The sequence below is a fragment of the Pempheris klunzingeri genome, chromosome 2, assembly GCF_042242105.1.
Source record: "Pempheris klunzingeri isolate RE-2024b chromosome 2, fPemKlu1.hap1, whole genome shotgun sequence".
Taxonomy (NCBI): Eukaryota; Metazoa; Chordata; class Actinopteri; order Acropomatiformes; family Pempheridae; genus Pempheris; species Pempheris klunzingeri.
Genome location: NC_092013.1, coordinates 2808321 through 2823493, shown reverse-complemented (window position 1 = coordinate 2823493; position 15173 = coordinate 2808321).

The window sequence follows — 15173 nt, the reverse complement described above, 5'->3', positions numbered from 1 at the left end:
CAGCATAGACAACGTGGGGTTACCTCCAGGTCTGATGTCGGGACAAAAGCATCCTTAACGCCAGCCGCTGATACCTGATGGAAGAGAAATGACAGAGCAGAGTAAGTCATTAAACCGTTAAGAAACGATCCTCTACGTCACAATGAAACCACAGTGTGAAAAATTAATCACTGACCCTGAAAACAGTTTGAAAAAAACAAAATCTTAAGAAAATAGTTGTTACATATTTGGTTTGTCACTGAGAGAGTACTGATGCCACTTTTATTCATTTGTCTGTTTAATATGAAGCTGGAGCCAGGAGAGGGTTAAGGGGGAAACAGCTTGACTGGCTCCGTCCAAAGGCAACTAAATCTGCCTACCAGCACCTGTAAAGCCACAAATCCTCATTTTTACACTTCAATTTTTGTACAGATGGTGAAATTAGTTAGTATTATTTCAGCTTCTCCAATATCATGCTGATTGTTGAGCTTTAGAGGAGCTGGTAGACACATTTTGTCACCTTTGGACAGAGCCAAGCGAGCTGATCGCCCCTGTTTCCAGCCATTATGCTAAGCTAAGCTAAGCTAAAGACCTCCTGACTCCAGCTGCACATTGAACAGACAGATAAAAGAGGTAGCATAAATATTATTTCCTAAAATATTCAAACTATTCCTTCAATTCAAGGACGCTTACCAGCTGTTTTCAGAGCTTTCAGCCTCATCACATGGTCCTCTAAAGGGAGAGGAGGCTAGGAAAAGAACCTTGAGTTTCTTTTTAGTTTAGTTCATAATGAGTTTATTATTATTTCTTCAGTAACACTAGACCTCCTGTGGAGATGCTGCTTAACCTGTGAGCATTATTTGAAACTGAGCAAAGCTAAAATCAACTCCACTCTGCACTGAATCCTATCTGAGGTGCCAAATAGCATCATCTGGGTTAAGCCAGACGATGATGAAAGTACATGTGGTCGTAAAGATAAAAGCCTCCTCTGACTCACCACACTGAGAGGAAATGTTTACATAGTCAGGCCTGTGTTGGTGGCACTATTTTATTGTGACTTCCTGCAAACGTAATTCATATCTGCCTGGTCATGTTTATTCTCGGTAATCCGACATCACATTGTTTGTTTTCTCCCATTGCAAGTCATCGTGTTCTTTTATGCAGGAGAGCTAGTGGTAACAAACCAAGATGTAATGGCCTCAGTTCAACTTCATTGCACCGAATTTATCACATCTAATTGAGCGTTTTTCTGCGGCTCATCTTCATCCGCCTCTGAACAACAGCCAACCAAATGGAACCATGTTTCAAACTCCTCGCCCTGAGCCGACGCTGCGGGGTGGATCATTAACTAGCCTCTCTGCTTTGCATTCCTGTCACAGCCGCTACGTGCCTTTCAGGGGGAAAGATGTGCACGGACTGATGGTCATGAGACGACATGTGCCTTTTTAGGTCCTGGGCGGAGGAGAAGCAGCTCGCCTGCTCGTGCCAGAGAATTTCATCGACTCAATTTTTTATTTAGAAGCAGAGAAACTTATTCCAAAAGAAAAAAAAAAAACGGCACTTATTCTTGCTATAAGCAGTCATATGGAAAAATTTGAAGCCAAGAGTTTAGTGTCTTTACATCAATAATTCATAGAATCCCTCTAATGTCGTGTTACATTTTAACATTTGCAGCTCCATGTGAAACTGGGGTTAAGGTTAGAGGACATGCGTACACATAGTAATGGCACTGATTGACTTTCTTCATGTACGTGGTTAATAAAGCAAATGGTTGAATTTGAGTTTCCATTCAGTGTGCTATAGTGCTGTTTACAGAGCACGCACGGATGCTGAAGGCTGCATCAGTGCTCGCAGGTGAATTTAAGATGGAGAAGCTCTGTTATCAAGCAAGATGTCAAGCAACATTATAACCTGCAAGAGTCTGAGTCTTCTGTTTCTTGCTTGTGCATTTCTATCTAAAAATGGTTCGGAATATTTGGAGTGGGGTTGTGTGAGGTAGTTATCCATAGTTGGTGTATTACTCACAGTAGATTGTGGTCAGTGCACACCCAGTTTGGAGAGGCAGATGGGAGTTTTAGATTGCAGCCAGACAGATCTTTCAACAGGGAACTGAAGCCATTGTCTCTTTCTCTCTGCTCGCTTCAAAGCCACCAGACTCCATTGATGAAAACTGTAATTTTAGCTCACGGAACACGGGAGTTGCTGGTCTACCGCTGTCACAATCAGCTAGATAGCTTGCATCATTGTGTGACTTAAGTGTTTTGAATGGCTGTTTTGGATCCAAACTAACTAATGGTAGTTCATTAATCGAGGCAGTGGCGGCACAGCGAACTCCTGTTTTCTGAGCTAAAATGACTGTTTTTGTCAATGGAGTCTGGTTGCTTTGAAGTGAGTGAAGAGAGAGATGGAGAGAACAGCTTTCGGACAGCAACGTAGAGCAGTAAAAACATTCTAAATACAGCGTACACTTAAACTGCTGTTGCTCGTTTTAGGTCTTTTTAGGCTAAAATGCGTTTTCCTGCAGCTCCCATCCACACCAGTATGTCGCTTCATGTCTGTGTTGGGGCTCCTGCCTGTTTCTCCAGACTGGGTTGTGCTGACCACCACCTACTGCAGGTAATACACTGACTATGGATGAGGACAATCAAACTGTCTCAATATACACATTTCTGGCATGATTCACTTACAACAAAGACCTGTGAGACTAGAGGGCTGCAGATGTTGCATTGGCTGCAGTGTGCAACAGCTTTATTGGATCAGTGGCTTTCTCACAGGCGCTTTGCTGGCTGGCGGTTAATTAGAGTATGAAAGAGTGGCTCTCTTTCATTATTCACCGCATAGATCCAGATCCACAGGGATGGGAAAAGGCAATCTGCTGTGCCCACAATCAGTGGTCAAAACATATTGTACCCTAAGGACCCCTTGTATTGATTCAGTGGCAGGAAATGCATCCCAAACCAGCACAGAAACCACCAGGACCCACCTGCATGTGGAGACAACAGGTCTGCTTTTGTTCTATTACGAGACGCCTGAATTCACACAAAGATGTTTCACTTTTCGCCTCATCTTATATCGTCTTATCCACATGTTCATGCTCCTGGTTCTTCTCCTGCTGGTGAAAACTTGCCTGTGCGTTCTGGCTTCAGTCCACAGCCAAAATGGTTATTAATAATATCTGATGCTGCTCATGTGGGAATTCTTCAATCCTTAATGTTGAATTCCTGATTCCATGTTGGGTCTCTCTCTTAATTAAAGAGTTTGGTCTGGACCTGCTCTTTATGGAAAGCATCTTGAGACAACACTGTTGTGAATTGGCGCTCTATAAATAAAGATTGATTGATTGATTGATTGATCCTGACCTGAGAGGACCTTTCATTCTAGATGTTATAATACACATGTATAATCATACGAAATACGAAATACGTTTAAATACGTTTGATTCTGTGTTAACGTGCTGTTCTTCCTCCAGTCTGATGGCTGCATGTGTTAAAGCTCCCACAGATGCTCTCAATAACACGACTGGTACCTGCAGCAGTGTGTGTGTGTGTGTGTGTGTGTGTGTGCTGGGAGAAGCTTACCTGTACAGGTTAGACCCCGTCAGCCTGCCAGGGGAAGGTCGATCTCTCCTCGGCCAGATTCAGGATCCCACTGTTAGATCTCCGGTGATCTCTCTCTGCCTCTGAAAGTTTAACAGCCGCAGGTCCCGGAGCTCTGTGTCCGCTGAGTCGGTGTCGGACTGAAGATCAGCCCCCAGAGTGAGTCGCTCCTCCCCCCAACACACACACACACACACACTTACCCGTTTTTACTACCTCGTGGGACCCCCTGACAGGGAGCAGCCTAGTGGGAACCACCCTTTCTGAAGGGTCTACAGACATAGTTTTAACTGCTAAAATCATTAAAAATTCATGTAAACACAAAAATCACTTGAAATATAAGAAACTCTTTAAAAAATTGAAAACCTGATTTTTGCTCCCCTTGGGGACCAGTCTCATCAAACCTCAATCTTGTCACCTCCTGGGGACCAATCATGTGACATCTTTCCACATGCACTAAACTGCACTGTTAGCACTACAAAATCCATGACAGGCATTTAATCCAACTGCTGTAGGATTGAAACCTTTGTCAGATTACATGAACACTGAATCTGATAGTCCAGACTGTCAGATGACAGATTTTTCTAAAGAAACAGGTCAGATTCTCACTCTAAAATATAATTTTTGTGCAAATGTTTGATTAAACAGTTAATAAACATGATGGCCCCTTTCATAAATCATGCTTGCTGCTCCGCCTGAACACTCCAATGGGTTCAGTATTAAAGATGTTACCTCCAGCCCAGCATCCATCTACAGAGCACACAATCAACCACTGCCGATTTCCCTTTTGTTTTTTATTGTTTCTGCAACATATCCATAGTGTGGATAAATACATGCTGAGACTGAATGCTATATTCTCCAGAAGGTAGATACTCACAGCATCTCAGGTACTCACATAATTCACAGCCAACTGGCTGGTATTGTTTTGTTTCTGCAACATGAATACATATAGAAAATAAATCCATTTTAAAATTGAACACTACATTCTCCAGCACGTAGGTACTCACAACATCTCATAATTCACAGCCAACTGGCTGTCAGATAGAGTTTTAACAGAACAACCCAAACGTGGGCATTGTGTGTGTCTTTGTCAGTAATATCTTCTTGCACTTTCACGCTGAAAGGCAGTGATGCGATTTTTAACATAAAACTTTACCGCTGTCCAAGTTCTTCCTCTCAGTGCTCCCGGTGAAGCCTCGATACAGCGAACACAATCTGACTTTCCTGGTACTTTACCAGATTGTATGAAGGTCATTAGTGTCTTTTCCACAGCACAGACCTCTGCAGATGACCAATGTCTCCTCTTTGACGATTCTAAGAAAGAGACAAGAGAATCAGTATTTAGAAACATGGAAGTAACATCTTGGTCTTGATACATATTGATCAAGAAATTGGACTTCTGAGATGCAGGTGAAATCAGGTTTTTAGTCTCTGAGAGACAGCACTTGTCACTGAGGCTCTCTGCTCCCAGTGACTAACTGGAGCCACTGGTAGAGGCCATTTCAATCAGGCTAGAATGTACAAGCCCTCATTACACATTACACTGATAAAAGCAGGTGAGTAAAATAGAGGGGGGGGTCATTTAGTGTGAAATACCTGCTTTAAGGTCACTACTGTCAGACTCAGCAGTTTCCGGTCTTCTCTTTAGAGTTAACAATCCTGTTAAAATAGTAAATGTTGAGCAGATCAAAAGACAAGTAACAATTTACTCAGCTGTCTCTCAGATAGTTGAAGTATTTCTGCGGCTTTGAAATAAAATCATCGTATTAGGGCTAGAAAACTAAAATCAGACTTTGTTTTAATACTGCCCGTTTTTCTGTTCTGTGAGAAAAACATAAAGACAGATAAACAGGAGATATGAACATCAAGTGCCATGACATCAGTTTGTGGAACACCTGTGGCAGTAGGTTCAGCTCTCTGTCCTATTTGAGGAATAAATAGTTTACAAAATTAAAAAAATGCAGGTCACTATGTAATACCAAGACGAGCGAAAAAGGAAAAACAATTGGGAAAATGGCAACTGAAACACAGCAGTTTTGTAGATACTCCAGCCACTGCATTGCCACCCAGTCTTTTCTAAAACCAGTATGCTGTGTGACCTGTGAGCAGTAGACTGGACTCCATATTTAAGATCCTAACTGTGCTTGAGTGCGAGTGCACATCCATGTGGGATAAAGTCTTTCCACAGCATTTGTATTTCTTTTTTCAGTGGGCTGAAATAATTATAAATTAGCTTGGTGCAGTAGTAGTACTCATTTTGATAATATTTTCAGATAATGACAGTGGCATTATTTTCTAACTGAATTTTGCCAACTTAAATTTTGCAAAATAAATCAACAGAATTTCTATTCAAAAGTAGTTGGCGTACATTTGGTCAAATATTCAAATGCTATCACATTATTTCTTTAATTTCATCCCTGTAAAAGCAGGCAAGTCAAATAACAATAAAACGATCTATTGTGTGAAATACCTGGTGTAGGGTCGTCACCGTCAGACTCCTCCATTTCATTTCTTCCTGTGGATGTTGAGGATCCTGTTAAAATATAGGAAGAAACAGCATTTGTTTTTGGTTGCTAAACTGAAAGAGGTAACTCAAATAGCAGGAGGTATTTTATTATGTAAAGATACCTGTTGCAGGGCAATCACTGTCAGACTCAGTTTCTTTTTTTTTCTTGGGTGTTGAGTACCCTGTTAACATAACAATAAATCATTCCCTTTTTAAATTAGTCAGTGTTTATAAAAGACAATGAAAGAATGGAGAGAGTAGTTTCTACCCTGTGGTATACCTCTGGGTGTGACATCATCAAACTCGTCTGCGGATGGTAGACTTCTCTTCGAGGAGGATGTTGAGGATCCTTCAAGAAAAACACACAATATGGTAAATGCATTGGCATGTGGTTAATCTTCACACTCGCCTATTGTGTTGGAAGGTATAACTACTGTAGTAGTTGTAACCCACCTGCTGATGAAGAGAAAGACAGGTCCTCCCCTGCATCGGAGAGATCGCTGTCCCTGGCTTCTGGCACTTCCTCTGAAAAACAGGGTTATCCCAAATATGACAGGAAAACATTTCCTCTGGAGTAGATCAATATTGTTTAAACTCAATTTACCGTTGGGATCAATTTGGATTTGGTCCAGGCTCATTCCCTTGAAGTCTGAGAGTCGGCCTTGTTCTAGGGCAATCAGCACTTTGCTCACTTTAGCCAACTGCAGCGTTCCTTCAGGTAGTCTATAGTACTGCCTATGGACGCGGATGTCATGGCCGAGGAAATTTGCAAGTATGTCCATCTCATTATCCCTTAGGTTTAGCACTGTGGACAGTGTGGACACGTGCTTTCTTAACTTGGTCGAGGACAGAGTTTCAGGATGCTTGGCCCCACATTCCTTTGCAATCTGTCTGATGGCATCTGATCCCCTTAAGTGTGTTTCTGATTCAGGTCTGGAGAAAAAAAAGGGATTTTCATCAGGGACACCGCAGGCCCGTCGATGTGTGACCAAGACTTGCATTGAGGAGAGCATGTCTGGAGTCAGAAGAATGGGAACTTTCCTGTCTCTTTTCCCCCTGATTTCAATGCGCTCAAAATGCTGGCAGAGCTTTTGCTCGAACTCTGAAAGTCCTAGTGCCAAATCTGAATGCACTTCTGAGCTGTCTCTTAGAGTGAAGGCACTAAGTGGCATCTTTGACACCTCACCCTCTCTCCTGCGATTGAACAGTATCACCTCACAAAGAGTCAAATTGGCCAGCTTGGACCAATTCTTCTTATTTGGATCATCTTTAAGCCTGCTTTGGTATTCTTGTCTGCACTTGTCAAGATACGTGTGCATGCTCTTAACATCCTCAGTGAAAGGGAGGAGTTGAGGTGTGTTCCACTTCCCCTCTTTTAGAGTTTGTAGGGCACGTGATGACACGCACACATCCCACTTCTTCTCATAAAGACCCCGGCTCCTCTTCAGATTCTTGAGAAATTCTTCATTGTCAGACTCTGCCATCTGCGCTTCACACTCAAGAATATCAGCGATCTTCTTCAGACTATGGCCCAGTTTCAGAGCCAAAGATGGAGTTTTGTAGAGATTTCTCTCCTCATCAAAGCCTGCCACGCCCTTTACAGCATCAATCACAAAGTTGAAGTTGGAAGGTACATAGAAGTCCTCAATCCTTTTCAGTCTGCCCATTTTCTGCGCGTGCTGAATTAGTCTACCCATTTCTCGCATCTTTTGTCTAATGTACTCATGTTTGGTCTTGTCATGTCCATGTTTTGCATAAATGTATTCTCCAAATCTCAAAATACTTTTCTGCTGTTTGATGATGTTTGTAATGTCATCTTGGTGCATACCATTTATCAGCTCCCAAACCTTATTGGTAACGCCATCTGGGGCTGGCTGTGCAAAAGCACAGAGTGACTGGATCCGACTTCTGCCGGGCTTGTTTGTATCGCATTTTTGTGAGAGCCTGCACCTGGACACGTGCCTCCATAATGATTTTCTTTTAAGAAAAGCCTTGCAGTTTATGCAGTGCATAAAGTCACTTACTTTCGCTGTTTTTCCAGATTGGTATTTTGGGATTAGCGTTCCACGACCAGATTTTAGGACCTCATTATTATGAGCCTGGTCTCCTTTGTTTCTAATAAGGTCAAGATGCAATTTTCGCTCTTTTGAGTTCAAAGGAAAGGCAACTGCTTGTGCTACAGCCGTTTCGTCGCCGTGTCTGCGTACTAAGTGCCTCGCCATTTTAAGGCAATGTATGGGACAGTACAGACAATAATGTGGTTTATTGTAAAGTCTGCCACCATCTTTCTTTTTCTGCAGCTTCAGCACTGACACACCTTCCAGGTTTGTGTCCGTGTTGTCACTCTTTCCTCTCCTGTCATCATTATCTTTCGGAGTACTGTCCAATGTCTTTCCTCTACAAGGCTTCGACACCTTCTGTTTCACAGATGGAACCTTGCCCATAGGTTTGTCAGATCCATCTGAACTGCTTTCATCTGTGGAGTCTTTGGATGGAATATAGTCATCATCAGTGCTTTGGATGCAGCTATCTGAGGCTTCTGTATTATCTGGCACCTTGTACATCTGATCCAGGTATTCTTTGGTAAGCTGGAAAATAAAATATAAAATGACAATTGTAGCTAAATTATCTACAAGAAATATTAACAGGTATGAAAATCTTACATGGACTTGTGTTTCCCCTAGGATGGAGTTTAGTGGCTGAGGTGTGCACACATGACCTGTGCCTGCTGGCACCAGGAGGAAGGCCTAAGTTCATACAGTACACAGGTGCACAGTAATAGCCAGGGTAATCTGTTGAAAGCAATATCAAAAGATGATCTGGTCAAATATAATAAACTACTCTGCACTTGTTTATGAAGAACACATGACCAAGTATGGCTCATGTACTTAAGATTTGAGAATTGTGCTCTATGGAACAGATAAATAAGATTTCAGGCTTTAGCCCAACAGGCAATACTGTACTTTGTACTACACTTCATCTGAGGACCTGTTTGAAGCCTCCAGTGTTGAGGTGCTGCTGATCAATTGTTAGGTGTCGTCTTGGTCTCATGATGTCAGAATGTGAACAGCATGATGAGGAGGACTGTTTAAATACCAGTTCTAACTGAAGCAGGAAATGTATTGGTGGTGGTTCATCCTGAAATTTCACCTGAAAGCCGAATATCCCTAACTTTTTGTGAGTAGTGTAAGTAGGCAGTAATATCATGCAGATATCCATCCATCCTCTATACCGCTTATCCATCAGTGTCGCCAATTCCAGCTGACTTTAGGAAAGAGGCGTAATCACCCTGGACTGGTGGCCAGCCAACCACAAGGCCAACATATAGAGACAGACAACCAGTCACCCATACCTACGGGCAATTTAGAGTCACCAGTTAACCTAACGTGCATGTCTTTGGCTTGTGGGAGGAAGCCAGAGTGCCTGGAGAAAAGCCACGCAAGCATGGGGAGAACATGCAAACTCCACACATCATGCAGATAAGTGAAAAGATTAATGTTACAACTGTAACTCCATTATTCTACACATTTACTAGGGCTGCTCTCCAGCAGTAAGGAAACAGAAGCGGCACCATTTATTAACTGACACACTGGTGCCTACACTGTACACCTACTGCTCACTCACCTGTTGCTTAACCACTAACTGTTTTTGTAGAATGAGGAGAGACAAAATTTTAGCGGAGGTGCTGATCCCTCTGCATTAGCAGTGCACTTCTACTAACTGAACCTCGGAAAAACACAAGTCTGTAAGACCCCCTTAAAACCTGAAGCTGACACTTGATGTTTCCAAGAAGCGACATAAATATAGAAAATTAACAGAATTGTTCTCTGTAACCATTTTCTCTTTTAAAAGTTAAATGCCCTGCTAGTTTTCATTAAACAAACTTACAAATATGCTGTCAGTTCGTTGTAGGGGCGGGACATCTGGGTCGTCAATATCAGCATGTGGGCTTTCAAGACTCCATGCATCGGTGTCGATGTCGGCATCTAGGCTCATTACCTACGGGGGAATATATATACATATATATATATATATATAAGTACTAGAAGAAGTAGTCACTGTAACATACTGAAAAAAACTTCCTGAGCATTTGTCAAAGAGGATTCATTTCCTACAACACCAAATGATTCCCAGTTTGCTCCTGGTTTAAGAACAGTCTGCTTGTGAGGCTTGTCATTTTAAAAGTGCTTTTTTGGCACTTACGAAACTCGAAGCTGCAAGAAAGCTTGATGACCCTTCTGGTGGTGATGATGAGGTCTCCCCCTCTTGGAGTAAACTTCCTGAGGGCTGGAAAACATAGAGGACACATGAATTACCATTTCTCCAGGACATGCAGGTCAGAAAGAGTTAAACATATGGTGCTGTTGTGTATAATATACAGTATGTGGATGGAAACACTAAAAACCAACATTGGATATAGTCAACGTTAAGAACTGCATCAGCAGTTATTAGTCTCTCCCTCAGGCCTTTGTAACTGATTCATTGTTTGACTGGTCAGCTTGCATCAAAGCGTGAAAGTAAGAGAAGAAGTGATGCACACAGAGACAAAAAGCTTGTGAGAGAGAGACTGAGTGTGAATTAAGGAGCCAACTGTGAGACAGTAGCTTAATACATTTTAATATGTTAAATAATGGTGTACTGTAGTGACTTTATATTTATTTCATTACAATAATATTGGGGTGCATGTGTTTCCATCAGTTTTCCTGGTCAACAAAGCAACTTATGCTGAATTTAAGAAAAAAGATTTATACACATTTGTAACATAATGGCAGTGAAGCTAGGTTTGTCAATGACAAGCTAAAATCTCTGCTTGTTTATCACTTACCAAACTCTGGTGAGTTGTGCATGATTCAGATGGCAGCTCTGGCAGTGATGGGGTTTCTCTGTCCTGCAGTGGAGCTGCTGTGGGCTGTACACCAGACAGGACAGATGTATTATCATAGATGTGTGTGCTACCGCTGACATATTAAAATACAAAAGGACGCACTAAACTCACCATCAACACATCCAAAGGACCAACTCATTTACCCTGAAGCCTGAATAAACTACACTGCCATCAATCTTTCTAATTTATCAAAGCTACACTGCTAATACGCTAGTAAATAATACTGGTACAATTTTTATATGCATCACTGCAATCAGTGCACTGATACTTGCACCTATAACTATTTTACAAGTTTCATATGTGAATCAATAAACTGGGAAGGGAACACTTCAATCACATTGAATTCCAATGAACTAAATATTCAAAATCAGAATCTTTACTGTACATTGTGTAATTCATTGAAAACAAAGCGATGCAATAATGTCACTGGAAACCAAAATCACAAACCGCCTGAGGGCTGGGTACAAAACCGCACTGAAAATCAGAGTAAAAAACTGAAATCTATTCTATTTAATACAATTGTATTCTGTTTGCATGAATACTGTATCACATTTGAAAGTCCACCTCATCATCATTACCTGCATTTGGTGTTTAACACCTGTCCTGGTCTTGGATAAGTGTTTACCATGTCGCTTCCTCAGACGATGTGAGCGTGTCCTCTTCCTGGTGGATGGTGCGCTCCGTCTGCAGGAGGTTAAACACAAAACACTGTTACATCTGAGCAGAGCAGAGATGTTTACATGGAGCCGTGCTTCCTTGGATTTAGAAAGATGTGTGACTGTAACTAAACTACAGTACAGCAGCCTGTAGACGTCTCAATAAGTCAGTTTCCACCACTGCGCATCTGACCGCTTCATTTAGCCCCCAGCGCCGGTAACACAGCATTAGGGTGCAGCAGCAGCTTCTCTCACTGCGGTCCATAAGCATTATAACTAGTATCACTGCAACTATCACTGCAGTCCATAAGCATTATATCAACCATCACTGCAGTCCATAGGCATTATATCAACCATCACTGCAGTCCATAAGCATTATATCTACTATCACTGAAACTATCACTGCAGTCTATAAGCATTATATCTACTATCACTGCAACCATCACTGCAGTCTATAAGCATTATATCAACCATCACTGCAGTCCATAAGCATTATATCTACTATCACTGCAACCATCACTGCAGTCCATAAGCATTATATCTACTATCACTGCAACCATCACTGCAGTCTATAAGCATTATATCTACTATCACTGCAACTATCACTGCAACCATCACTGCAGTCCATAAGCATTGTATCTACTATCACTGCAATCATCACTGCAACTATCACTGCAGTCTATAAGCATTATATCTACTATCACTGCAACCATCACTGTAACTATCACTGCAGCCTGTAAGCATTATATCTACCATCACTGCAACCATCACTGCAGTCCATAAGCATTATATCTACTATCACTGCAACCATCACTGTAACTATCACTGCAGCCTGTAAGCATTATATCTACCATCACTGCAACCATCACTGTAACTATCACTGCAGCCTGTAAGCATTATATCTACCATCACTGCAACTATCACTGCAGCCTGTAAGCATTACATCTACCATCACTGCAACCATCACTGCAGTCCATAAGCATTATATCTACTCTGTTACCAGTGTACAGCATGTCAACAGGTTACAGTAAGCGTTTAAATGCACCAAGAGAAATGCAAAGAGATTAATTCGTTATTTTAATTACAATAAAAATCCAACTCCAACTCAGCTGCTTCTAGCTAATGTGTGTAACCCTCATGACCTGTAGTTACATTAAAGTTTGATTCTTCTCACATTACTCGACATTAGCAGCAGGTGTTACCGACGCTGAAACACCAGCCATGACTGTTAGCTAGCAATACTGTCCACTAGCTATACTGTCCACTAGCAAAACTGTCCACTAGCAATACTGTCCACTAGCAAAACTGTCCACTAGCAATACTGTCCACTAGCTATACTGTCCACTAGCAAAACTGTCCACTAGCAATACTGTCCACTAGCTATACTGTCCACTAACAAAACTGTCCACTAGCTATACTGTCCACTAGCAATACTGTCCACTAACAAAACTGTCCACTAGCAATACTGTCCACTAGCAAAACTGTCCACTAGCAATACTGTCCACTAGCAAAACTGTCCACTAGCAATACTGTCCACTAGCAAAACTGTCCACTAGCAATACTGTCCACTAGCAAAACTGTCCACTAGCAATACTGTCCACTAGCTACACTGTCCACTAGCTATACTGTCCACTAACAAAACTGTCCACTAGCTATACTGTCCACTAGCTATACTGTCCACTAACAAAACTGTCCACTAGCAATACTGTCCACTAGCAAAACTGTCCACTAGCAATACTGTCCACTAGCAAAACTGTCCACTAGCAATACTGTCCACTAGCTACACTGTCCACTAGCAAAACTGTCCACTAGCAATACTGTCCACTAGCTACACTGTCCACTAGCAAAACTGTCCACTAGCAATACTGTCCACTAGCTACACTGTCCACTAGCTATACTGTCCACTAGCAAAACTGTTAGCTAGCAACACTGTCCGCACACGTTAGCATGTGGTAAGCTAGGTCGCGTTAGCATTAGCGAATCATGCTGGCATAAAAATAAGCTTTCGGCTGCAAACACTCTAAAAGTTAAATTTAACCTAGTTAATTAATAAAACAACTCTCTGTACTTACTTGGCTTTCATTACATCGTCTCTCTGCCGTCCGACCACCGTCCGTGCTGTCCGCATGCTCCTGAACTTCAGGTGAGACGTGAGCGGGGGGAGGGGGTGGGGCGGCGGCGTCGCAGGTAACGTGGGGACCGAAAATGTCTGGAGAAGTGTGTCCCATCTCTCCTATGTGTCCCATCTCTCCTGTGTGTCCCATCTCTCCTGTGTGTCCACCGCGGGGTGGGGGATGGGCATGAGCAGCGTGGGGACCACAGTGAAAGTGTGTCCCTCCCTCACTTTGAGTTAGTGTGGACATTTTATTGTTGCTGTTTCACAGTCAGATCAGTGCATCTAGGAGAAGCCCTGTACATCAGAGCAGAGCAGGGTTGGGACACAGCCCTAAATTAGAGATCATTATGAAGTTGAGCTTTTATCATCCACACTATATAAAAGTGTATTAAGTTGACTGCCAATGCTATGCATGTAGATCTACACTGCTCAAAAAATAAAGGGAACACTACAATAACACATCCTAGATCTCAATGAATGAAATATTCCAGTTGAAAATCTTTATTCATTACATAGTGGAATGCGTTGAGAACAAAATAACATAAAAATGATCAATGTAAATCAAAATTATCCCATGAAGGTCTGGATTTGGAATCATCCTCAAAATAAAAGTGGAAAATCACATTACAGGCTGATCGAGCTTCAGGGGAAATTCCTCAAGACAAGTCCAAGTGAGGCTCAGTAGTGTGTTTGGCCTCCACGTGCCTGTGTGACCTCCCTACAACGCCTGGGCACGGTCCTGATGAGGCGGAGGATGTTCTCCTGAGCATCAGTCAACTCCTGGACAGTCTGTGGTGCAGCGTGGCGTTGGTGGATGGACGAGACACGATGTCCCAGATGTGCTCGATTGGATTCAGGTCTGGGGAACGGGCAGGCCAGTCCATAGCATCAGTGCCTTCATCATGCAGGAACTGCTGACACACTTCAGCCACATGAGGCCAAGCATTGTCATCAGAAGGAACCAAAGGCCCACTGCACCAGCATATGGTCTCACAATGGGTCTGAGGATCTCATCCCGCTACCTAATGGCAGTCAGGGTACCTCTGGCTAGCACATGGAGGGTTAGGGGTTAGGGCCCTCCAAAGAAATGCCTCCCCACACCATTACTGACCCACCGCCAAACCGGTCATGCTGGAGGATGTTGCAGGCAGCAGAACGTTCTCCACAGCGTCTCCAGACTCTGTCACGTCTGTCACATGCTCAGTGTGAACCTGCTCTCATCCGTGAAGAGCACAGGGCACCAATGGCGAATCTGCCAATCTTGGTGTTCTCTGGCAAATGCCAATCGCCCTGCACGGTGTTGGGCTGTAAGCACAAGCCCCACTTGTGGACATCGGGCCCTCATCCCACCCTCATGGAGTCTGTTTCAGACAGTTTGAGCAGAAACATGCTGGAGATCATTTTGCAGGACTCTGGCAGGGCTCCTCCTGTTCCT